General features: G+C 50.6%; 1 protein-coding gene across 1 annotated transcript in view; it reads right to left on the bottom strand.

Moving 5' to 3' along the window:
• CHCHD6 (coiled-coil-helix-coiled-coil-helix domain containing 6) overlaps positions 1-24,975 on the bottom strand; it is a 249,710-nt gene that overhangs the window by 139,523 nt on the left and 85,212 nt on the right.

Raw genomic sequence — 24,975 nt, forward strand, 5'->3', positions numbered from 1 at the left:
CACGGATTTATGGCACTGCAGAGATGCTTTATGGGAAAGACCTACAAAGCGAGCTTGAACTTTTGCAAACTATGAAGGCGTTGGGTTGAAATTGACACAGCCAAGTGATGAAGCGGCCTGGACGGAAGTGATCCCCGGAGGGGTCGGGAGCCGTCTTCCTAAGACTGGCAGGGGTAGTTAAAAAGAAAGATTGTATCTGAAGGCTGACCGCTTCCCGTATTCTTCCCAAGAGCAGCGTGCAATGGGTAAACCGGGACATTTCATGAAGTTTAGGCTGAGCGTATCTGGCAAGGAACGAAAGCCCCGTCTGGCTTGCCGTATTTTAAATGTCAGCTTCATCTGATGCTCAATGAGCCTGACAGCATCCTGCCGAAGACCTGGAGGCGAGGCATGCTTCAGCGGGAAGGGACCAGAGTAAAGATCATCTGGGCTACGGGATGCCTTTTCTATTTCAGATCAGAAAGTGGGGGGCTCAGACAATCGCAAAATAAGCGGGGGGGGGGTCTCAAGTGAGAGTATTGCAACCGTTCAGATGCATGCAATACTTGGGTGACAAGAATAGGATTTCTTACTCGTCACGATCACACGAGGCGCTCCGCAGACACCAGCTTTCTTTTTGCAATGCACCAGGAACCGACAATTAAAGGGGTTTTCCAAGCTATAGAAATGACATTCTGACACCCCGTTCCTCTTCTGGCAGCTTCATCCCAGGTTCTGGCTACTGCGCTTCCAATCCTTTATACTGTGCACATGAAGGGGTCCGCCACCTGATAATATCAATAGCTAAGCCAGACCATTTTCCCGTCTATGCATAAAAAAAGGCTTGGGACTGAAATGATCAGTCAGCCAGCCCCCTCCATGGCCAGAATCTGAGATGGACTGCCTAGCGGAGAAAGGGGCGAGCGGAGCTAATGGGAAGTTACATACTATTTATAGTCCAATTTTTATGGGCTGGAAACCCCCTTTAATTATTGGGCAAGTCCATTTTAATTAGAAATAGTCCCCCTTTAAACATAAATCTGTGAGCTGTCCATCTTCATGTTAGGGGAAAGGATCCAATTTTATACATCTTTCCATCTGATTTCCATCTATGAAATCGGAAGAACTAATAACCATTTGCATATTCAATTGGCATGCTCCATGCATCGTCACTAACGAGCTTGGACACTTGGCAACCTACATGCCTATTGTTTCCCCCATGAGACTGGTAAGGCGGCCCGCTCTGGAACACAAAGAGTTCAGTCCAAATAGTTGGGAGTCCCCGCTACTAATTAAGTCGCACGTGTGCATCTGCATATAGTTTTTTAGGAGGGGGGGGGGTGTAAATATTTCTCTCTGCTAATGGTTAATAGGCACATGGGGCTTCCTTCTTTTTGTCTGAGCCCCCGTGTAATGTGTATTTTTGCATATTTCCTCGTGCCAACAACAAATCTGCAGCAACAATGGGCGGAATTATTTGTATCCTCCTTAAACAAACAATAGCGGGTTGTGCGCTGCCGCGGCGAATGAGGAGTTCACGTATGTAGACTGTGCTAACGGGGAGGGGGGAAATCTGGGCTGTTAGGCGGCTGACCCGGTTCAGCTACGATGGAAGCCAGACGGTGCTTAACCTTTCCTGCTAACACGAGTCTTGATTGGGAAGAAAAGCAGAAATGCTGCAGGACTTAATGAAGATTACGTATGCAAAAACTCATTAGGGAGAGTGACCTGTGATCTGCAGCGTGCAGACTGCGTCCAATAGGAAGGTTATTCATGGTAATGGCCGGCCGGTGCCAGAAAGGTATCGGAGGGTGTGAAGTATGCGGCGGCAATTAACGAGCTTTCATCTGTGAACTGCTCATCTCCCTTTCATTATTCGCTCTTAACCACTTAGCATGTTGGGCCATGAGAAGGTTGTGGACGTGGCCGGGCGGCGGTCAATAGATCACAAGTCTAATCTATAGGTTTATTGTCATGGATTCCTTATTTTTATTTTACATCAGTGTTCTAACGTGGCTCCGGATGATAGAAATGTGTCCCAGGGACCCTTAAAAGGTAACTACATATTATTTATATATTATAGTCCCCTCGTTAGAGGTAATCAGTGATGATCGTGGTCCCAAGATCACAACTGATCGCTCATACCAAGGGCAGAAGCGAAAAGCCTATTCTCCAGCACAAGTGGAGTGATGCATGAGCTCAAAGTCTATGGGTCCGAATATCACTCGAAAATAAGTTGAGCGTTTCAGGCTCTTGGTTTGAGGCCCCCGGACCGATCAGCACTACTAATTATGGGCCACAACGCATCATAAAGTTTGGTTACCCTTTTAAGTCATAATTTGCGCCGCAGTTTGCACAATAAGATGAATATTCATGAGAATCCATAATGGAAGCTGCTGCATTGTGCTGTAAACTCTGCTGTAATTTTGGGCGCCCCGTGCAGGACCCTCTTCCTCCCACAAATAAAAGATGATTTTTTTTTTCAATTTTCTGTTATTCCTATCACACAGATTTGAAAGTACAGTAAAAAAAAAAAAAATCCCATGTAAATCCTCACCTAATAAAATATAAGGCAGAGTGTATCTGGGCGGCGGCACAATGACAATTCAGGGACTTCACATTTTCGATGTGTATTTCATTGTCGTCACCAAATCTTCAGGACGGTTCCCATTTCTTGTAAATGATGATTGGCAGGAGCCTTATCGTCATGTCTACCTTTCCTTGCAGGGTCCTGGAGTTTTCTCCCTGCCTGTGATATGTTGCTGCACAGTGAACTGTCCGCAGCCTCTCCTGTACATTACTCCTGCACCACGCACTGTCCTCAGTCTCTCCTGTGCATTACTCCTGCACTGTCCACTGTCCGCAGTCTCTCCTATGCATTACTCCTGCACCACGCACTGTCCGCAGTCTCTCCTATGCATTACTCCTGCACCACGCACTGTCCACAGTCTCTCCTATGCATTACTCCTGCACCACGCACTGTCCGCAGTCTCTCCTATGCATTACTCCTGCACCACGCACTGTCCGCAGTCTCTCCTATGCATTACTCCTGCACCACGCACTGTCCGCAGTCTCTCCTATGGATTACTCCTGCACCACGCACTGTCCGCAGTCTCTCCTATGCATTACTCCTGCACCACGCACTGTCCGCAGTCTCTCCTGTGCATTACTCCTGCACCACGCACTGTCCGCAGTCTCTCCTATGGATTACTCCTGCACCACGCACTGTCCGCAGTCTCTCCTGTGCATTACTCCTGCACCACGCACTGTCCGCAGTCTCTCCTATGGATTACTCCTGCACCACACACTGTCCGCAGTCTCTCCTATGCATTACTCCTGCACCACGCACTGTCCGCAGTCTCTCCTGTGCATTACTCCTGCACCACGCACTGTCCGCAGTCTCTCCTATGGATTACTCCTGCACCACGCACTGTCCGCAGTCTCTCCTGTGCATTACTCCTGCACCACGCACTGTCCGCAGTCTCTCCTATGGATTACTCCTGCACCACGCACTGTCCGCAGTCTCTCCTATGCATTACTCCTGCACCACGCACTGTCCGCAGTCTCTCCTATGGATTACTCCTGCACCACGCACTGTCCGCAGTCTCTCCTATGCATTACTCCTGCACCACGCACTGTCCACAGTCTCTCCTATGGATTACTCCTGCACCACGCACTGTCCGCAGTCTCTCCTATGCATTACTCCTGCACCACACACTGTCCGCAGTCTCTCCTGTGCATTACTCCTGCACCACGCACTGTCCGCAGTCTCTCCTATGGATTACTCCTGCACCACGCACTGTCCGCAGTCTCTCCTGTGCATTACTCCTGCACTGTCCACAGTCCGCAGTCTCTCCTGTGCATTACTCCTGCACCACGCACTGTCCGCAGCTTCTCCTGTGCATTACTCCTGCACTGTCCACAGTCTCTCCTATGCATTACTCCTGCACCACACACTGTCCACAGTCTCTCTTGTGCATTACTCCTGCACTGTCCATAGTCTCTCCTATGCATTACTCCTGCACCACACACTGTCCAGTCTCTCCTGTGCATTACTCATGCACCACGCGCTGTCCGCAGTCTCTCCTGTGCATTACTCCTGCACCACGCACTGTCCGCAGTCTCTCCTATGCATTACTCCTGCACCACGCACTGTCCGCAGTCTCTCCTATGCATTACTCCTGCACCACGCACTGTCCGCAGCCTCTACTATGCATTACTCCTGCACCACACACTGTCCGCAGCCTCTCCTGTGCATTACTCCTGCACCAGGCACTGTATGCAGCCTCTCCTATGCATTACTCCTGCACCACGCACTGTCCTCAGTCTCTCCTGTGCATTACTCCTGCACCACGCAGTCCGCAGTCTCTCCTATGCATTACTCCTGCACCACGCACTGTCCGCAGCCTCTACTATGCATTACTCCTGCACCACACACTGTCCGCAGCCTCTCCTGTGCATTACTCCTGCACCACGCACTGTCCGCAGCCTCTACTATGCATTACTCCTGCACCGCGCACTGTCCGCAGCCTCTCCTATGCATTACTCCTGCACCACGCACTGTCCGCAGCCTCTACTATGCATTACTCCTGCACCACACAGTCCGCAGTCTCTCCTGTGCATTACTCCTGCACCACGCACTGTCCGCAGCCTCTACTATGCATTACTCCTGTACCGCGCACTGTCCGCAGCCTCTCCTGTGCATTACTCCTGCACCACGCACTGTCCGCAGCCTCTACTATGCATTACTCCTGCACCGCGCACTGTCCGCAGCCTCTCCTGTGCATTACTCCTGCACCACGCACTGTCCGCAGCCTCTACTATGCATTATTCCTGCACCACGCACTGTCCGCAGCCTCTATGCATTACTCCTGCACCACACACTGTCCGCAGCCTCTCCTGTGCATTACTCCTGCACCACGCACTGTCCGCAGTCTCTCCTGTGCATTACTCCTGCACCACGCACTGTCCGCAGCCTCTATGCATTACTCCTGCACCACACACTGTCCGCAGCCTCTCCTGTGCATTACTCCTGCACCACGCACTGTCCGCAGCCTCTACTATGCATTACTCCTGCACCACACACTGTCCGCAGTCTCTCCTGTGCATTACTCCTGCACCACGCACTGTCCTCAGTCTCTCCTGTGCACTACTCCCTGCACCACGCACTGTCCACAGTCTCTCCTATGCATTACTCCTGCACCATGCACTGTCCGCAGCCTCTACTATACATTACTCCTGCACCACACACTGTCCTCAGTCTCTCCTGTGCATTACTCCCTGCACCACGCACTGTCCGCAGTCTCTCCTATGCATTACTCCTGCACCACGCACTGTCCGCAGCCTCTACTATACATTACTCCTGCACCACACACTGTCCGCAGTCTCTCCTATGCATTACTCCTGCACCACGCACTGTCCGCAGCCTCTACTATACATTACTCCTGCACCACACACTGTCCGCAGTCTCTCCTATGCATTACTCCCTGCACCACGCACTGTCCGCAGTCTCTCCTATACATTACTCCTGCACCACACACTGTCCACAGCCTCTCCTGTGCATTACTCCTGCACCACTGTCTGCAGTCTCTCCTGTGCATTACTCCTGCACCGCACTGTCCGCAGCCTCTCCTATGCATTACTCCTGCACCACGCACTGTCCTCAGTCTCTCCTGTGCATTACTCATGCACCACGCACTCTCGGCAGTCTCTCCTGTGCATTACTCCTGCACCGCACACTGTCCGCAGCCTCTACTATGCATTACTCCTGCACCACGCACTGTCCGCAGTCTCTCCTGTGCATTAGTCCTGCACCACGCACTGTCCACAGTCTCACCTATACATTACTCCTGCACCATGCACTGTCCGCAGCCTCTCCTATGCATTACTCCTGCACCACGCACTGTCCGCAGCCTCTCCTATGCATTACTCCTGCACCACGCACTGTCCGCAGCCTCTCCTATGCATTACTCCTGCACCACGCACTGTCCGCAGTCTCTCCTGTGCATTACTCCTGCACCATGCACTGTCCGCAGTCTCTCCTATGCATTACTCCTGCACCACGCACTGTCCGCAGCCTCTACTATGCATTACTCCTGCACCACACACTGTCCGCAGCCTCTCCTGTGCATTACTCCTGCACCAGGCACTGTCTGCAGCCTCTCCTATGCATTACTCCTGCACCACGCACTGTCCTCAGTCTCTCCTGTGCATTACTCCTGCACCACGCACTGTCCGCAGTCTCTCCTATGCATTACTCCTGCACCACGCACTGTCCGCAGCCTCTCCTGTGCATTACTCCTGCACCAGGCACTGTCTGCAGCCTCTCCTATGCATTACTCCTGCACCACGCACTGTCCTCAGTCTCTCCTGTGCATTACTCCTGCAACACGCACTGTCCGCAGTCTCTCCTATGCATTACTCCTGCACCACGCACTGTCCGCAGCCTCTACTATGCATTACTCCTGCACCACACACTGTCCGCAGCCTCTCCTGTGCATTACTCCTGCACCACGCACTGTCCGCAGCCTCTCCTGTGCATTACTCCTGCACCCCGCACTGTCCGCAGCCTCTACTATGCATTACTCCTGCACCGCGCACTGTCCGCAGCCTCTCCTGTGCATTACTCCTGCACCACGCACTGTCCGCAGCCTCTACTATGCATTACTCCTGCACCACGCACTGTCCGCAGTCTCTCCTGTGCATTACTCCTGCACCACGCACTGTCCGCAGCCTCTATGCATTACTCCTGCACCACACTGTCCGCAGCCTCTCCTGTGCATTACTCCTGCACCACGCACTGTCCGCAGCCTCTACTATGCATTACTCCTGCACCGCGCACTGTCCGCAGCCTCTCCTATGCATTACTCCTGCACCACACACTGTCCGCAGCCTCTCCTGTGCATTACTCCTGCACCACGCACTGTCCGCAGCCTCTACTATGCATTACTCCTGCACCACACACTGTCCGCAGTCTCTCCTGTGCATTACTCCTGCACCACGCACTGTCCTCAGTCTCTCCTGTGCATTACTCCTGCACCACGCACTGTCCGCAGTCTCTCCTATGCATTACTCCTGCACCACGCACTGTCCGCAGCCTCTACTATGCATTACTCCTGCACCACACACTGTCCGCAGCCTCTCCTGTGCATTACTCCTGCACCACTGTCTGCAGTCTCTCCTGTGCATTACTCCTGCACCGCACACTGTCCGCAGCCTCTCCTATGCATTACTCCTGCACCACGCACTGTCCTCAGTCTCTCCTGTGCATTACTCATGCACCACGCACCCTCGGCAGTCTCTCCTGTGCATTACTCCTGCACCGCACACTGTCCGCAGCCTCTACTATGCATTACTCCTGCACCACGCACTGTCCGCAGTCTCTCCTATGCATTACTCCTGCACCACGCACTGTCCGCAGCCTCTCCTGTGCATTACTCCTGCACCAGGCACTGTCTGCAGCCTCTCCTATGCATTACTCCTGCACCACGCACTGTCCTCAGTCTCTCCTGTGCATTACTCCTGCAACACGCACTGTCCGCAGTCTCTCCTATGCATTACTCCTGCACCACGCACTGTCCGCAGCCTCTACTATGCATTACTCCTGCACCACACACTGTCCGCAGCCTCTCCTGTGCATTACTCCTGCACCACGCACTGTCCGCAGCCTCTCCTGTGCATTACTCCTGCACCACGCACTGTCCTCAGTCTCTCCTGTGCATTACTCATGCACCACGCACTCTCGGCAGTCTCTCCTGTGCATTACTCCTGCACCGCACACTGTCCGCAGCCTCTACTATGCATTACTCCTGCACCACGCACTGTCCGCAGTCTCTCCTGTGCATTAGTCCTGCACCACGCACTGTCCACAGTCTCACCTATACATTACTCCTGCACCATGCACTGTCCGCAGCCTCTCCTATGCATTACTCCTGCACCACGCACTGTCCGCAGCCTCTCCTATGCATTACTCCTGCACCACGCACTGTCCGCAGCCTCTCCTATGCATTACTCCTGCACCACGCACTGTCCGCAGTCTCTCCTGTGCATTACTCCTGCACCATGCACTGTCCGCAGTCTCTCCTATGCATTACTCCTGCACCACGCACTGTCCGCAGCCTCTACTATGCATTACTCCTGCACCACACACTGTCCGCAGCCTCTCCTGTGCATTACTCCTGCACCAGGCACTGTCTGCAGCCTCTCCTATGCATTACTCCTGCACCACGCACTGTCCTCAGTCTCTCCTGTGCATTACTCCTGCACCACGCACTGTCCGCAGTCTCTCCTATGCATTACTCCTGCACCACGCACTGTCCGCAGCCTCTCCTGTGCATTACTCCTGCACCAGGCACTGTCTGCAGCCTCTCCTATGCATTACTCCTGCACCACGCACTGTCCTCAGTCTCTCCTGTGCATTACTCCTGCAACACGCACTGTCCGCAGTCTCTCCTATGCATTACTCCTGCACCACGCACTGTCCGCAGCCTCTACTATGCATTACTCCTGCACCACACACTGTCCGCAGCCTCTCCTGTGCATTACTCCTGCACCACGCACTGTCCGCAGCCTCTCCTGTGCATTACTCCTGCACCCCGCACTGTCCGCAGCCTCTACTATGCATTACTCCTGCACCGCGCACTGTCCGCAGCCTCTCCTGTGCATTACTCCTGCACCACGCACTGTCCTCAGCCTCTACTATGCATTACTCCTGCACCACGCACTGTCCGCAGTCTCTCCTGTGCATTACTCCTGCACCACGCACTGTCCGCAGCCTCTATGCATTACTCCTGCACCACACTGTCCGCAGCCTCTCCTGTGCATTACTCCTGCACCACGCACTGTCCGCAGCCTCTACTATGCATTACTCCTGCACCGCGCACTGTCCGCAGCCTCTCCTATGCATTACTCCTGCACCACACACTGTCCGCAGCCTCTCCTGTGCATTACTCCTGCACCACGCACTGTCCGCAGCCTCTACTATGCATTACTCCTGCACCACACACTGTCCGCAGTCTCTCCTGTGCATTACTCCTGCACCACGCACTGTCCTCAGTCTCTCCTGTGCATTACTCCTGCACCACGCACTGTCCGCAGTCTCTCCTATGCATTACTCCTGCACCACGCACTGTCCGCAGCCTCTACTATGCATTACTCCTGCACCACACACTGTCCGCAGCCTCTCCTGTGCATTACTCCTGCACCACTGTCTGCAGTCTCTCCTGTGCATTACTCCTGCACCGCACACTGTCCGCAGCCTCTCCTATGCATTACTCCTGCACCACGCACTGTCCTCAGTCTCTCCTGTGCATTACTCATGCACCACGCACCCTCGGCAGTCTCTCCTGTGCATTACTCCTGCACCGCACACTGTCCGCAGCCTCTACTATGCATTACTCCTGCACCACGCACTGTCCGCAGTCTCTCCTATGCATTACTCCTGCACCACGCACTGTCCGCAGCCTCTCCTGTGCATTACTCCTGCACCAGGCACTGTCTGCAGCCTCTCCTATGCATTACTCCTGCACCACGCACTGTCCTCAGTCTCTCCTGTGCATTACTCCTGCAACACGCACTGTCCGCAGTCTCTCCTATGCATTACTCCTGCACCACGCACTGTCCGCAGCCTCTACTATGCATTACTCCTGCACCACACACTGTCCGCAGCCTCTCCTGTGCATTACTCCTGCACCACGCACTGTCCGCAGCCTCTCCTGTGCATTACTCCTGCACCACGCACTGTCCGCAGCCTCTACTATGCATTACTCCTGCACCGCGCACTGTCCGCAGCCTCTCCTGTGCATTACTCCTGCACCACGCACTGTCCGCAGCCTCTACTATGCATTACTCCTGCACCACGCACTGTCCGCAGTCTCTCCTGTGCATTACTCCTGCACCACGCACTGTCCGCAGCCTCTATGCATTACTCCTGCACCACACTGTCCGCAGCCTCTCCTGTGCATTACTCCTGCACCACGCACTGTCCGCAGCCTCTACTATGCATTACTCCTGCACCGCGCACTGTCCGCAGCCTCTCCTATGCATTACTCCTGCACCACACACTGTCCGCAGCCTCTCCTGTGCATTACTCCTGCACCACGCACTGTCCGCAGCCTCTACTATGCATTACTCCTGCACCACACACTGTCCGCAGTCTCTCCTGTGCATTACTCCTGCACCACGCACTGTCCTCAGTCTCTCCTGTGCATTACTCCTGCACCACGCACTGTCCGCAGTCTCTCCTATGCATTACTCCTGCACCACGCACTGTCCGCAGCCTCTACTATGCATTACTCCTGCACCACACACTGTCCGCAGCCTCTCCTGTGCATTACTCCTGCACCACTGTCTGCAGTCTCTCCTGTGCATTACTCCTGCACCGCACACTGTCCGCAGCCTCTCCTATGCATTACTCCTGCACCACGCACTGTCCTCAGTCTCTCCTGTGCATTACTCATGCACCACGCACTCTCGGCAGTCTCTCCTGTGCATTACTCCTGCACCGCACACTGTCCGCAGCCTCTACTATGCATTACTCCTGCACCACGCACTGTCCGCAGTCTCTCCTGTGCATTACTCCTGCACCACGCACTGTCCACAGTCTCACCTATACATTACTCTTGCACCATGCACTGTCCGCAGCCTCTCCTATGCATTACTCCTGCACCACGCACTGTCCGCAGCCTCTCCTATGCATTACTCCTGCACCACGCACTGTCCGCAGTCTCTCCTGTGCATTACTCCTGCACCACGCAATGTCCACAGTCTCACCTATGCATTACTCCTGCACCGCGCACTGTCCAGTCTCTCCTGTGCATTAATCCTGCACCGCACACTGTCCGCAGCCTCTACTATGCATTACTCCTGCACCACGCACTGTCCGCAGTCTCTCCTGTGCATTACTCCTGCACCACGCACTGTCCACAGTCTCACCTATACATTACTCCTGCACCATGCACTGTCCGCAGCCTCTCCTATGCATTACTCCTGCACCACGCACTGTCCGCAGCCTCTCCTATGCATTACTCCTGCACCACGCACTGTCCGCAGTCTCTCCTGTGCATTACTCCTGCACCATGCACTGTCCACAGTCTCTCCTATGCATTACTCCTGCACCATGCACTGTCCATAGTCTCACCTATGCATTACTCCTGCACCGCGCACTGTCCAGTCTCTCCTATGCATTACTCCTGCACCACGCACTGTCCAGTCTCACCTATGCATTACTCCTGCACCGCGCACTGTCCACAGTCTCTCCTATGCATTACTCCTGCACCGCGCACTGTCCGCAGCCTCTCCTATGCATTACTCCTGCACTGCGCACTGTCCGCAGTCTCTCCTGTGCATTACTCCTGCACCGCGCACTGACCGCAGCCTCTCCTGTGCATTACTCCTGCACCATGCACTGTCATCAGCCTCTCCTGTGCATTACTCCTGCACCGCGCACTGTCTGCAGCCTCTCCTGTGCATTACTCCTGCACCATGCACTGTCCGCAGCCTCTCCTGTGCATTACTCCTGCACCGCGCACTGACCGCAGAGTCTCCTGTGCATTACTCCTGCACCGCGCACTGACCGCAGAGTCTCCTGTGCATTACTCCTGCACCTGTGTCTCTTTAGGATCCTTCTAATAAATGCACTATAGCTACTAATAAATGTGTCTGACCACATCTAACGTCAGCCAACTGGAGCTTTCTCCCTGCCTGTGACATGCTGTCACTATAGTGCATCCTCCTCTGTGCCTAAAGGAAATTTTAGCTGAGCCTATGGCTGGAGATCCAAGTAAACATCCCTGAAGAGTGAGCAAAAACACTCATTTGTCGGCCGCTTTGATTTTTAGGCTTGAATAAAAAATCCATGTAATTCACCAGCACATCAACCAATGTCAACCAGGGATGTGCTGCCGATAACATGTCCTGCATGTGGGGACAGCACAATCGTTAGGCGTCCATAAGCCTCTGCTGTATGTCAAACATTGAATATAGTCAGCCGGTTACAATAGGTAAGGATTTCTCTCTGATGTTTTGTCTAATATCAACTTTAGGAAAGTCCCAAAGCCCAGCCGGTCGCCTCTATTGCACTTAATCCGCAGCTACCAACGTCGGTTACAAAAAATGTCCAAAAGTAAATGGAGTGGGAGATCCGAGAAGGAAATTAAATAGACTACAATTTCCACAAACAATCCCCACACGGTGACAATATGACAAGTGAAATAAGCAGGAACACAAGCCAAACAGTGCTTACCCATTCATCCAAATCCGCAGGCTTTGCAAAATGAAAAAAGGGAGAGGGAAAGAAGTAAAGGAGGGAAAAGAGAGAGAGGAAAAAAAGGAAAATGTCAGTGATTTATCGAGCCCGGGTTTCTACGGCACAAAGCCTTGTGTTCATCCAATGTAGAGAGAGAGCTTAAGGAATAGAGAAGAGAAGAGCAGCGAGCAGCCATTGTTCCACAAAGCTTCCTACACTGGAAACACGGCCAAACGTGGCTTCTACAAAGGCTCCAAACGTGTCGCCTCGGAAGCCGCTCGCCAGGTGCTGGACGGGGCCGAACATAAACCCCTTACACACCTGAGACGGGGATTTATTTCACCGCTAAATCTTTTTTCTAATGAAAGCTTAAAAATACGAAATGCAAAAAAACTTTGAACTGGGAAGAAAAAAAAATCTTTTATGGAACACTTTTTAAAAAAAAAAAAGTAGGAAGGGGGCGCAGGGAGTAATGTATTCATAACCCGACCTAGAAATGATAGAAAGGGCCGAAAATACCAGGCAGCGGCAGAGGCTTCTGACAGAGTTTGCTGGGGAAGATTTGTACTGTGGTTAGACCTTTCATCTGAGGTTAGACGTCTGGTTCTCCATGAGCGCGGCTGTCCAAAATTGCCAATTGAAGCGTAAAAAAAAAAAGAGATGGGGGAAGAGTGCGTGTGGGGGTGCAAAAAAAAAAAAATTAATAAACCACTGAGACATTGAACTAAATTCTAAAAGAGAAGAACAATCTAATAATCTTTACCAGAAAGGACAGTTCTGTTTAATTGGTTTGCCTTTAAAGGTCCAATATTCTGTACAGATTTATTTTTTTTATATATCTATATATATATCTATCTATATATATACGCCTTGTCGTGTCTGTCTGTAACCAAAATCGCGGGCCGCTGATTGGCCGCTGTTTGTAACGGTAAGCTGCGCCTGCCGCTGATTGGTCGCGGCCGCCAATCAGCGGCAGGCGCAGGCCTTAATCTGTAAAAAACAGAATTAAAATTAAAAAAAGTTATTCTCACCTTCCGACGGCCTCCTGTCTTCTTTCCATGCGCCCGGCCTCGTGTTCCCAGTAATGCTTTGCGGCTTAGACCGCTGATGGCGTCACTCTCTCGAGAGCGAGAAAGAAGACCGACGTCACTCTCGCGAGAGCGAGAAAGAAGACTGACGCCATCAGCGGTCTAAGCCGCAAAGCATTACTGGGAACGCGATGCCGGGCGCGTGGAAAGAAGACAGGAGGCCGTCGGAAGGTGAGAATAACTTTTTTTTATTTTTTAATATTATTTTTGTACAGGGCCGCGGCAGTGATTGGTCGCGGCTACAGGGCGGAAAGGGGGGTGAGTGGATCATGCATACCAGGAAAGGGGGGTAAGAGGACCATGCATACCAGGAAAGGGGGTTGAGGGGACCATGCATACCAGGAAAGGGGGTTAAGAGGACCATGCATACCAGGATTGGGGGGTGAGGGGACCATGCATGCCAGGAAAGGGGGTTAAGAGGACCATGCATACCAGGATTGGGGGGTGAGGGGACCATGCATACCAGGAAAGGGGGGTAAGAGGACCATGCATACCAGGATTGGGGGGTGAGGGGACCACGCATACCAGGAAAGGGGGTTAAGAGGACCATGCATACCAGGAAAGGGGGGTGAGGGGACCATGCATACCAGGAAAGGGGGGTGAGGGGACCATGCATACCAGGATTGGGGGGGTGAGGGGACCATGCATACCAGGATTGGGGGGTGAGGGGACCATGGATACCAGGAAAGGGGGGTGATGGTGAGCATACATACCAGGATTGGGGTGTGAGAGGACCATGCATACCAGCAAAGGGGGGGTGAGGGGACCATGCATACAAAGAAAGGAGGGTGAGGGGACCATGTATACCAGGATAGGGGGGTGAGGGGACCATGCATACAAAGAAAGGGGGGTGAGGGGACCATGTATACCAGGATAGGGGGGTGAGGGGACCATGCATACCAGGATTGCGGGGTGAGAGGACCATGCATACCAGGATTGGGGGGTGAGAGGACCATGCATACCCATACCAGGATTGGGGGGGTGAGGGGACCATGCATACCAGGATTGGGGGGTGAGGGGACCAAGGATACCAGGAAAGGGGGGTGATGGTGAGCATACATACCAGGATTGGGGTGTGAGAGGACCATGCATACCAGCAAAGGGGGGGTGAGGGGACCATGCATACAAAGAAAGGAGGGTGAGGGGACCATGTATACCAGGATAGGGGGGTGAGGGGACCATGCATACAAAGAAAGGGGGGTGAGGGGACCATGTATACCAGGATAGGGGGGTGAGGGGACCATGCATACCAGGATTGCGGGGTGAGAGGACCATGCATACCAGGATTGGGGGGTGAGTGGACCATGCATACCCGGATTGGGGGGTGAGGGGACCATGCACACCAGGATTGGGGGGTGAGGGGACCATGCATACCAGGATAGGGGGGTGAGGGGACCATGCATACCAGGATAGGGGGGTGAGGGGACCATGCATACCAGGATTGGGGGGTGAGAGGACCATGCATACCAGGATAGGGGGGTGAGGGGACCATGTATACCAGGATAGGGGGGGTGAGAGGACCATGCATACCAGGATTGGGGTGTGAGAGGACCATGCATACCAGGATTGGGGGGGTGAGAGGACCCTGCATACCCGGATTGGGGGGTGAGGGGACCATGCATACCAGGATTGGGGGGTGAGGGGACCATGCATACCAGGATTGGGGGGTGAGGGGACCATGCATACCAGGATTGGGGGGTGAGGGGACCATGCATACCAGGATAGGGGGTTTAGGGGTAGAATGCATATCAGGATTGGGGGTGAGAGAACCATACATATCAGGATTGGGGGGTGCATTATTGCATTATTATTAAATCTTCAAGAATAAACTGCATATATATTCTAGAATACCCGATGTGTTACAATCGGGCCACCATCTAGTTTTATATATATATATATATATATATATATATATTTTTTTTATAGGGGTCCGATTTCCAATTTTCTGACACACAGCCACAAATACCCTGCAAAGGTAAGAGTTATACGATAGCAGTTTGGCTACCTGTAACCACCACTAGAGGGAGCTGTATGTATAATCTGTATGCGGTGAGCTCCCTCTAGTGGTGATCACAGACAGCTAGAATTATACTGTATAGGCCAGTGGTGAAGAAGCCACATGATGTGTGCGATGGCATTCTTTGTGGTCCGTCCTTAGCTATGTAGACACAAATATCTGCGTCTAGTGGCTTGTCACATGAAATTTCCATATCAGAGAAGAGCATAACTACTAATGGTGCACTGTGTTACCATATTAAGAGAAGGAGGTCCTTGGTCCCCTTCATGGCACTCCAAAAATGGGTAGATGAGATACAAAGGTGGCGCACCGTGTATGTCGTTAAGGGAATTGTGAAATACCAGATGGTTTCTGAAAGTCCCAATTTATACAATGGAGAGAAAGCAGCAGGCTGGAGGGTCTCCTCCTCTCTAGAGGACTGAGTAAGGAAGGAGGAGACCCCGACCCTGATGCTCCCAACAGGAGGAAGTCAGTGGTGTCTACACTTACTACACATTTTTGGAATACACTTTCCGTATGCCTTAAAATTTTCCAGATGTTGACACCCTGGGTCAAATAGGATAGGCAAACTAGCAGGAGATTTCGAACTCTGTAAAACAAAAAAAAATATTGGCTTATTCCAAGTTATTAATTTCTGATCCATTTATTTAGGGTGTTGATTAGCCGCTCGACAGTTTTCCCCTGACCAATGCCCTGTGTAAAAATGTCATCCGACCAAATGGAAAGCAATTGCTTCCTTTACATGGATATAAAGATTGTCGTGGTCGACCATGCATTCCCATGGGTAAACAAGGAGGCACTGTCAACAGAAATGATACTGGATGGAGACGAATGATCTGCTGATTCTGACAATGATCGCTCTGGTCGGCGCTCATTAAAGGTGGGTCATTTGTCCGTCTACAGGCTTTTATGGTTTGGCACTGCTGTTTATGCCTCTTCCTCCCTGGGTGGACAACATACAAGAAAAAGTATTAAAAAAAAATCATAAGCTGACAAAAGTTTTTATTAGATCTCCTGTACTTTAGTTATTATGCCATATGCGACCGGCAAATCAGAGGCGGCATGGAGGAAATGGGTTTTCGCTAAACTTCATGTAACGACCGACGTTTCTGAGCAGTAAAACCTAAAAATTCCTTTACATAAAATGAGACAAGGAGGTAAAAAAAAAAAAATAAAATGCAACAGAAATTTATATTCCCTTCATAAATCAGCACAAAAAAAAATATCTCAAATAAAGAGTGACGGAGCATTACAACCTTCTCCGGAGAAGTCGGAGAAATAACGGAGATCTTCATAAATTGTCTGCTACCTGGGCCTGGATTTACTAACCCAGTTAATCAATCCTTAAAGTTAAAAGCTACATTTATCAAAACCTGCCAGACGCAGGGGAGGGGCAGGTGCTAAAGAAGAGAAAAATTGTGAACATTTTTTGCAATTACGCAAATGGCATTTCGGTGTGAAGTCGGGGACAAATTACGACATTGAAGCAGGTGATAATACACGAGGGTGGTAAATCATCAGGAGTCAACGTACCTAATTGTCTCCCACCCCCCGGGGGATGTCCTGCAGGATGAGTGCAGAACTGCGGCTACTATCTGCAGCTCCCCTCCTCAATTTCCATATCTGGCGAGTTCCCGGCCATCACAATTGATAATCCTTCACACCTTTCCACTCCACTGAGGCAATCTGCGGCGACAGAGAAGACTCCCCACCATCCACCCGCCTCCCACTCGGGACATCTCTCTCCCTTTCGCTAATTCTTCGCTCAAGTCCGTGAAGCGCAAAATTACAGACATTTCGAATTAAAGATGGAGAAAAAGCGAAGGAACCTTATCAAATCAACATTAGCATCATCCGAGTCTTTAGAGGAAATAAGGCAGTGAAATATTACAGGCTAGGTGAAGCAGAGAGACGATGAATTAGCCGAGACTGGAGGTAAAAGTGGCCGACGGCAGAGAACCGGCACGTCCCGATGGGCTGTCCAAGGCCGCCTTGATGATGATTTACAGCTCTTAGGTAAATTTATTAAAATCCAGGAAATATTCTTTAACCAGACAGTTAGTCAATGACCAAAGAGGGCAGAACAGGGCCGGTATGTATTTTGATTAAAGAGGCTTACTGTACCTATACATAAGCAAAATTTTTCTGATGGCTAGAGGCCTCACAGATCAGTAGAAAGGGACCCGAAACTTTGGACCCCCATAATTGGAGAATTAAAAGCAGCTGCATAGGCTATGATGTAGCCTTCAGGCCCATAGATACTGAAGGAGGTGTCACTGATGCTCCATTAACTCTAATCTAAATTCGGCAGGAGCGCGTTACGGTCGTCGGAGGGAGCCCGTTACGGTCGTCGGAGGGAGCCCGTTACGGTCCTCGGAGGGAGACCGTTACGGTCCTCGGAGGGAGCTCGTTACGGTCCTCGGAGGGAGCCCGTTACGGTCCTCGGAGGGAGCCCGTTACGGTCCTCGGAGGGAGCCCGTTACGGTCATAGGAAGGAGCCCATTACGGTCATAGGAGGGAGCCCGTTATGGTCCTCGGAGGGAGCCCATTACGGTCCTCGGAGGGAGCCCGTTACGGTCCTCGGAGGGAGCCCGTTACGGTCCTCGGAGGGAGCCCGTTACGGTCATAGGAAGGAGCCCATTACGGTCATAGGAGGGAGCCCGTTATGGTAATAGGAGTGAGCCCGTTATGGCTATAAGAGGGAGCCCTTTACAGACATCGGAGGGAGCCCTTTACGGTCATTGGCGGAAGCCCGTTACGGTCATCGGCAGGAGCCCGTTATGGTCATCTGCGGGAGATAGTTGCGGCGATCAATGGGAGACAGTTATGGTCATCAATGGGAGACCATTACTCTCATAAAAAAGAGTCTGCTATGGTACTCAGATGAAGGCCATTGCTGTCCTTAGGGGGAGCCCCATGCGGTCATCAAAAAGAGCCTTCTAAGGGTGATGGAAGAGAACTCCATTATGGGGACCAATGAGACCACTTCACAGTCAGCAATGGAACACTTTTCCAGTTAATGGTGAGAATCCATTTCCAGTGATTAGTGGGAAACTTTCCACGAGATCTGCAAGACCCTTTTTCAGGATGGGTGGAACCCCCAGTAATCAGACTTATCACCCAGCCACAAAGTGATTTGTAGAAAAACATTTTTTTAAAAAGATATGCTCTTGCTTTACTACTCAAATTACAGCCAAAAGACAGTCAGTCACAGGGATGCGTTTACTGTAGATGACAGTCAGTCATAGGGGTGCGTTTACACTAGATGACAGTCAGTCACAGGGATGCGGATACTCTAGATGACAGTCAGTCACAGGGGTGCATTTACTCTAGATGACAGTCAGTCACAGGGGTGTGTTTACTCTAGATGACAGTAAGTCACAGGGGTGCTTTTACTCTAGATGAGTCAGTCAGTCACAGGGGTGCTTTACTCTAGATGAGTCAGTCAGTCACAGGGGTGCGTTTACTCTAGATGACAGTCACAGGGGTGCGTTTACTGTAGATGACAGTCAGTCACAGGGGTGCGTTTACTCTAGATGACAGTCAGTCACAGGGGTGTGTTTACTCTAGATGACAGTAAGTCACAGGGGTGCGTTTACTCTCTAGATGACAGTCAGTCACAGGGGTGCTTTTACTCTAGATGAGTCAGTCAGTCATAGGGGTGCTTTTACTCTAGATGACAATCAGTCACAGGGGTGCGTTTACTCTAGATGACAGTCACAGGGGTGCGTTTAATGTAGCTGACAGTCAGTCACAGGGGTGCGTTTAATGTAGCTGACAGTCAGTCACAGGGGTGCGTTTAATGTAGATGACAGTCAGTCACAGGGGTGCTTTTACTCTAGATGAGTCAGTCAGTCACAGGGGTGCTTTTACTCTAGATGACAATCAGTCACAGGGGTGCGTTTACTCTAGATGACAGTCACAGGGGTGCGTTTAATGTAGCTGACAGTCAGTCACAGGGGTGCGTTTACTGTAGATGACAGTCAGTCACAGGGGTGCGTTTACTGTAGATGACAGTCAGTCACAGGGGTGCGTTTACTGTAGATGACAGTCAGTCACATGGGTGCGTTTACTGTAGATGACAGTCAGTCACAGGGGTGCGTTTACTGTAGATGACAGTCAGTCACAGGGGTGCGTTTACTGTAGATGACAGTCAGTCACAGGGGTGCGTTTACTGTAGATGAGTCAGTCACAGGGGTGCGTTTACTGTAGATGACAGTCAGTCACATGGGTGCGTTTACTGTAGATGACAGTCAGTCACAGGGGTGCGTTTACTGTAGATGACAGTCAGTCACAGGGGTGCGTTTATGTCAGAAACACCGCACTGAACTTATTCACTGAGCCAGTGCACGTGTCCTGAGTAAAGTGAACTGTGCTCAACGATACCTGTGGAGCGGGCAGCAGCCGAGTAGATGCGTACTTCAGAACAGCAGGACCTGAAGCACGTGACTGCTGGGGGCGTGGCCTAAACTCCAGAGAGCTAGGAGCTGCAGGAGAACTCCTAGCAGGGTAACTGCGAGACAAAGTTACCAAGGGGCATAGACAGAGAGAATAGTCAGGACGTAGCCAATGAGTCACACACAGAGATAGCTGCAAGGTACAAGAGGGGCGAGCAGAGAGTAGTCAGATCACAGGCAATGAGTCATACACAGAGAGGATAGCGCAGTACAGAATCAACAGGCAAACTCACAACGGGAAACAGAACCATATAAACAAGCTATAACAACGAACAGGCACACAGAGGTCAGCACACTCGGCCCAAGGCAAAAGTATAACTGGCAGGGATAGAAGCTACCCAGGGGTTTAAGAAGCTCTCCCAGAACCAGAAGGAGGCCACCATCATTAACCCCAGGTGTGCAGGTCAAAACCTGCACTGAGCTCCAGACATTAACCCCTGACGTGCAGCTCAAAAACCTGCACTGGGATCATGACAGTTTACTCTAGATGACAGTCACAGGGGTGCGTTTACTCTAGATGACAGTCAGTCACAGGGGTGCATTTACTCTCACAGGGGTGCGTTTACTCTAGATGACAGTCAGTCACAGGGGTGCATTTACTCTCACAGGGGTGCGTTTACTCTAGATGACAGTCAGTCACAGGGGTGCATTTACTCTCACAGGGGTGCTTTTACACTAGATGACAGTCAGTCACAGGGGTGCGTTTACACTAGATGACAGTCAGTCACAGGGGTGCATTTACTCTAGATGACAGTCAGTCACAGGGGTGCGGTTACTCTAGATGACAGTCAGTCACAGGGGTGCGGTTACTCTAGATGACAGTCAGTCACAGGGGTGCGGTTACTCTAGATGACTGTCAGTCACAGGGGTGCGGTTACTCTAGATGACAGTCAGTCACAGGGGTGCGGTTACTCTAGATGACAGTCAGTCACAGGGGTGCGGTTACTCTAGATGACAGTCAGTCACAGGGGTGCATTTACTGTAGATGACAGTCAGTCACAGGGGTGCGTTTACTGTAGATAACAGTAAGTCACAGGGGTGCGTTTACTCTAGATGACAGTCAGTCACAGGGGTTCGGTTACTCTAGATGACAGTCAGTCACAGGGGTGCGTTTACTCTAGACGACAGTCAGTCACAGGGGTGCGTTTACTCTAGATGAGTCAGTCACAGGGGTGCGTTTACTCTAGATGAGTCAGTCACAGGGGTGCGTTTACTCTAGATGACAGTCAGTCACAGGGCTGCGTTTAGTCTAGATGACAGTCAGTCACAGGGGTGAGTTTACTCTAGATGAGTCAGTCACAGGGGTGCGTTTACTCTAGATGAGTCAGTCACAGGGGTGCGTTTACTCTAGATGACAGTCAGTCACAGGGCTGCGTTTAGTCTAGATGACAGTCAGTCACAGGGGTGAGTTTACTCTAGATGACAGTCAGTCACAGGGGTGCGTTTACTCTAGATGACAGTCAGTCACAGGGGTGCGTTTACTCTAGATGACAGTCAGTCACAGGGGTGCGTTTACTCTAGATGACAGTCAGTCACAGGGGTGCGTTTACTCTAGATGACAGTCAGTCACAGGGGTGCGCTTACTCTAGCTGACAGTCACAGGGTTGCGTTTACTCTAGATGACAGTCAGTCACAGGGGTGCGTTTACTGTAGATGACAGTCAGTCACAGGGGTGCATTTACTCTAGATGACAGTCAGTCACAGGGGTGCGTTTATTCTAGTTGACAGTCTCAGGGATGCGTTTACTTTAGCAGACAATCAGTCATAGGTGTGTTTACTATAGCAGCCAATTTTAATGTTTTAGTGAAACTACAACTTACCAGAAAAAAATTAATTAAAATAACTCAAGGAAAATGCAATGTTAAGATAAAACAATCGCACACATGGAAAATACAAAGACAACTCGGATGTTAAAATCAGAACAACGAAAAGACCGAAAAGATGTCCAATAATGATAAATTTATTTATTGTATGAAGGTACGCCGAAACGTGCGTCGGGGCTGGCACATCCCGGGGACTCTAGCAGCACAAGAGGTACAGCACTGTTTGTTTAATGTTTACACTTCTTATTTACCTCTTTACCATTTTTACACTAATTATGTAGTAGCAAAGCTTTCATGTAGCTTGCCCTTTGCAGCGCACTTTATTTACTATTGCTGCATGGATTTATATGCATTTGCACTTTTGGAATTAAGTCTAAATTTTACATGTTTGTATTGATTATGCACGGTCACTTTATTTATATTTCTTGTACCCCTTTATGCATTCAGACATATGATTGTATATATCTGTGTCCCCGGTGGTGCCTTTTCCATGGCATTGGCCTTTCCCCCCATTTTAATTTTACTTACATTGTACAATAAATAAATTTATTATTATTGGACATCTTTTCGTTGTTCTGAACTTACCAAAAAATACTACTGATTTAAAAAAAGATAAAAAAAAATTAGAAAACCTTACTACCGTTTAGTGTCTACAGCTCCTATGTTAAACTATACGTCTCCAAGGTAATAGATAATAAAGCCTGACTGATCTAGAGGGTAATCCCGCCATGATGCCGATGTAACAGACAAGACAGGTACATGGTCGGAGCCCGTTGCGCCGTTTAGGTTCTCAGTGGTAGGACCTTAATCCAAACTTCAATCATATGAAGTCATGATGACCCGATCATTGGGGATTTCTGCAATGGTGCCCCGATGCTCACCTCTTTGAGACCATTTTGTCGGTGCCCTACATTGACATATAGTCCAGGATTGGCACCAGAGGGTTACGTGTCGGCCACATTTTCGGCAGGGTAGACGGACGATGATCTGTGTGAGGTCAGGAGACCTGTCCCTCCATGTGACAGATACAGATGTACAGATAATAGCGGTTTATCTTCTGATCATTATACATGGATGCTCTGAACTGTAATAGTCCCAGGTAATGAATGAGCCATTTCAGCAAAGCGCTCAAGGGGTCATTACAAACGCTTTCACCACATTTACAGAGCGGATTTACACACTAGAGCAAACTGAATGATTACAAGTGAGAAGCCATTCTGAAACGTTCCATTATTTCCACGATTGTTCCCCTTGATATTACTGCAGACAAAATGGGGGCCACGGAGAAGACGAGCAGGGTCCATGTTCAACAGGAGGCTGCTGTACACTAGCTGCCCCAAGCGATATAAAAAGGGTCCCTCCACCCGCTGACCGCTCAGAGCCAAGGATCCAGTCTGTCAGATGTACCCCACAGTGATGAGAGGCAGCGGTCAGTCAGCTATACCCCACAGTGATGAGAGGCAGCGGTCATTCAGCTATAACCCACAGTGCAGAGGAGAAGGGTCCCTGCACCCGCTGACCCCTCAGTGCCGAGGATCCAGTCTGTCAGATGTACCCCACAGTGATGAGAGGCAGCGGTCAGTCAGCTATACCCCACAGTGATGAGAAGCAGCGGTCAGTCAGCTATAACCCACAGTGCAGAGGAGAAGGGTCCCTGCACCCGCTGACCGCTCAGTGCTGACGATCCACAGTCTGTCAGATGTACCCCACAGTGATGAGAAGCAGCGGTCAGTCAGCTATACCCCACAGTGATGAGAAGCAGCGGTCAGTGAGCTATAACCCACAGTGCAGAGAAGGGTCCCTGCACCCGCTGACCGCTCAGTGCTGACGATCCACATTTTGTCCGTAATACCACTCAGTGCTGCAGTGAAGGGTCCCTGCACCCACTGACCCCTCAGTGCCGAGGATTCTGTCATCTTTATCCCACAGTGACGAGAAGCAGTGGTCAGTCAGCTATACCCCTCAGTGCCACAAAGCGGCTGTCAGTCAGCTATACCCCTCAATGCCGCAACGCGGCTGTCAGTCAGCTATACCCCTCAGTGCTGAGAAGCAGTGGTCAGTCAGCTATACCCTTCAGTGCCGAGGAGCGGAGGTCAGTCAGCTACAGTGGGGAAAAAAGTATTTAGTCAGCCACCAATTGTGCAAATTCTCCCACTTAAAAAGATGAGAGCGGCCTGTAATTGACATCATAGGTCGACCACAACTATGAGAGTCACAATGAGAAAACAAATCCAGAAAATCTCCTTGTCTGATTTGGGAAGATTTATTTTGCAAATTATGGTGGAAAATAAGTATTTGGTCATTAACAAACGTTCATCTCAATATTTTGTTATATATCCTTTGTTGGCAATGACAGAGGTCAAACGTTTTCTGTAAGTCTTCACAAGGTTGCACATACTGCTGATTCATTCCTCCATGCAGATGTCCTCTAGAGCAGTGATGTTCTTTCAACTCCCTCCAAAGGTTTTCTATGGGGTTGAGATCTGGAGACTTGCTAGGCCACTCCAGGACCTTCATATGCTTCTTATGAAGCCACTCCTTTGTTGACCAGGCAGTGTGCTTGGGATCATTATTATGCTGAAAGACCCATCCACATTTCATCTTCAATGCCCTTGCTGATGGAAGGAGGTTTGCACTCAAAATCTCACGATACATGACCCCATTCATTCTTTCATGTACACGGATCTGTCATCCTGGTCCCTTCGCAGGGAAACAGCTCCAAAGCATGATGTTGCCACCCTCATGGTTCACAGTAGGTATGGTGTTCTTTGGATGCAACTCAGCATTCTGTCTCCTCCAAACACGAGTTTTGTTTCCACCAAACCGTTCTACTTTGGTTTCATCAGACCATATGACATTCTTCCAATACTCTTCTGGATAATACAAATGCTCTCTAGCAAACTTCAGACGGCCCAGACATGTACTGGTTTAAACAGGGGGACACATCTGGCACTGTAGGATATGAGTCCCTGGCGGTGTAATGTGTTACTGATGGTAGCCTTTGTTACGGTGGTCCCAGCTCTATGCACGTCATTCACTAGGTCCCCCCGTGTGGTTCTGGGATTTTTGCTCACCGTTCTTGTGATCATTTTGACCCCACGGGGTAAGATCTTGTGTGGAGCCCCAGATTGAGGGAGATTATCAGTGGTCTTGTATGTCTTCCATTTTCTTATTATTGCTCCCACAGTTGATTTCATCACACCAAGCTGCTTGCCTATTACAGATTTAGCGTTCCCAGCCTGGTGCAGGGCTACAATTTTGTTTCTGGTGTCCTTTGACAGCTCTTTGGTCTTCACCATAGTGGAGTTTGAAGTATGACTATTTGAGGTTGTGGACAGGTGTCTTTTATACCGATAACAAGGTCAGA

Source organism: Dendrobates tinctorius, unplaced genomic scaffold (genome assembly GCF_039654945.1).
Source record: "Dendrobates tinctorius isolate UK_male_01 unplaced genomic scaffold, ASM3965494v1 ptg000041l, whole genome shotgun sequence".
Taxonomy (NCBI): Eukaryota; Metazoa; Chordata; class Amphibia; order Anura; family Dendrobatidae; genus Dendrobates; species Dendrobates tinctorius.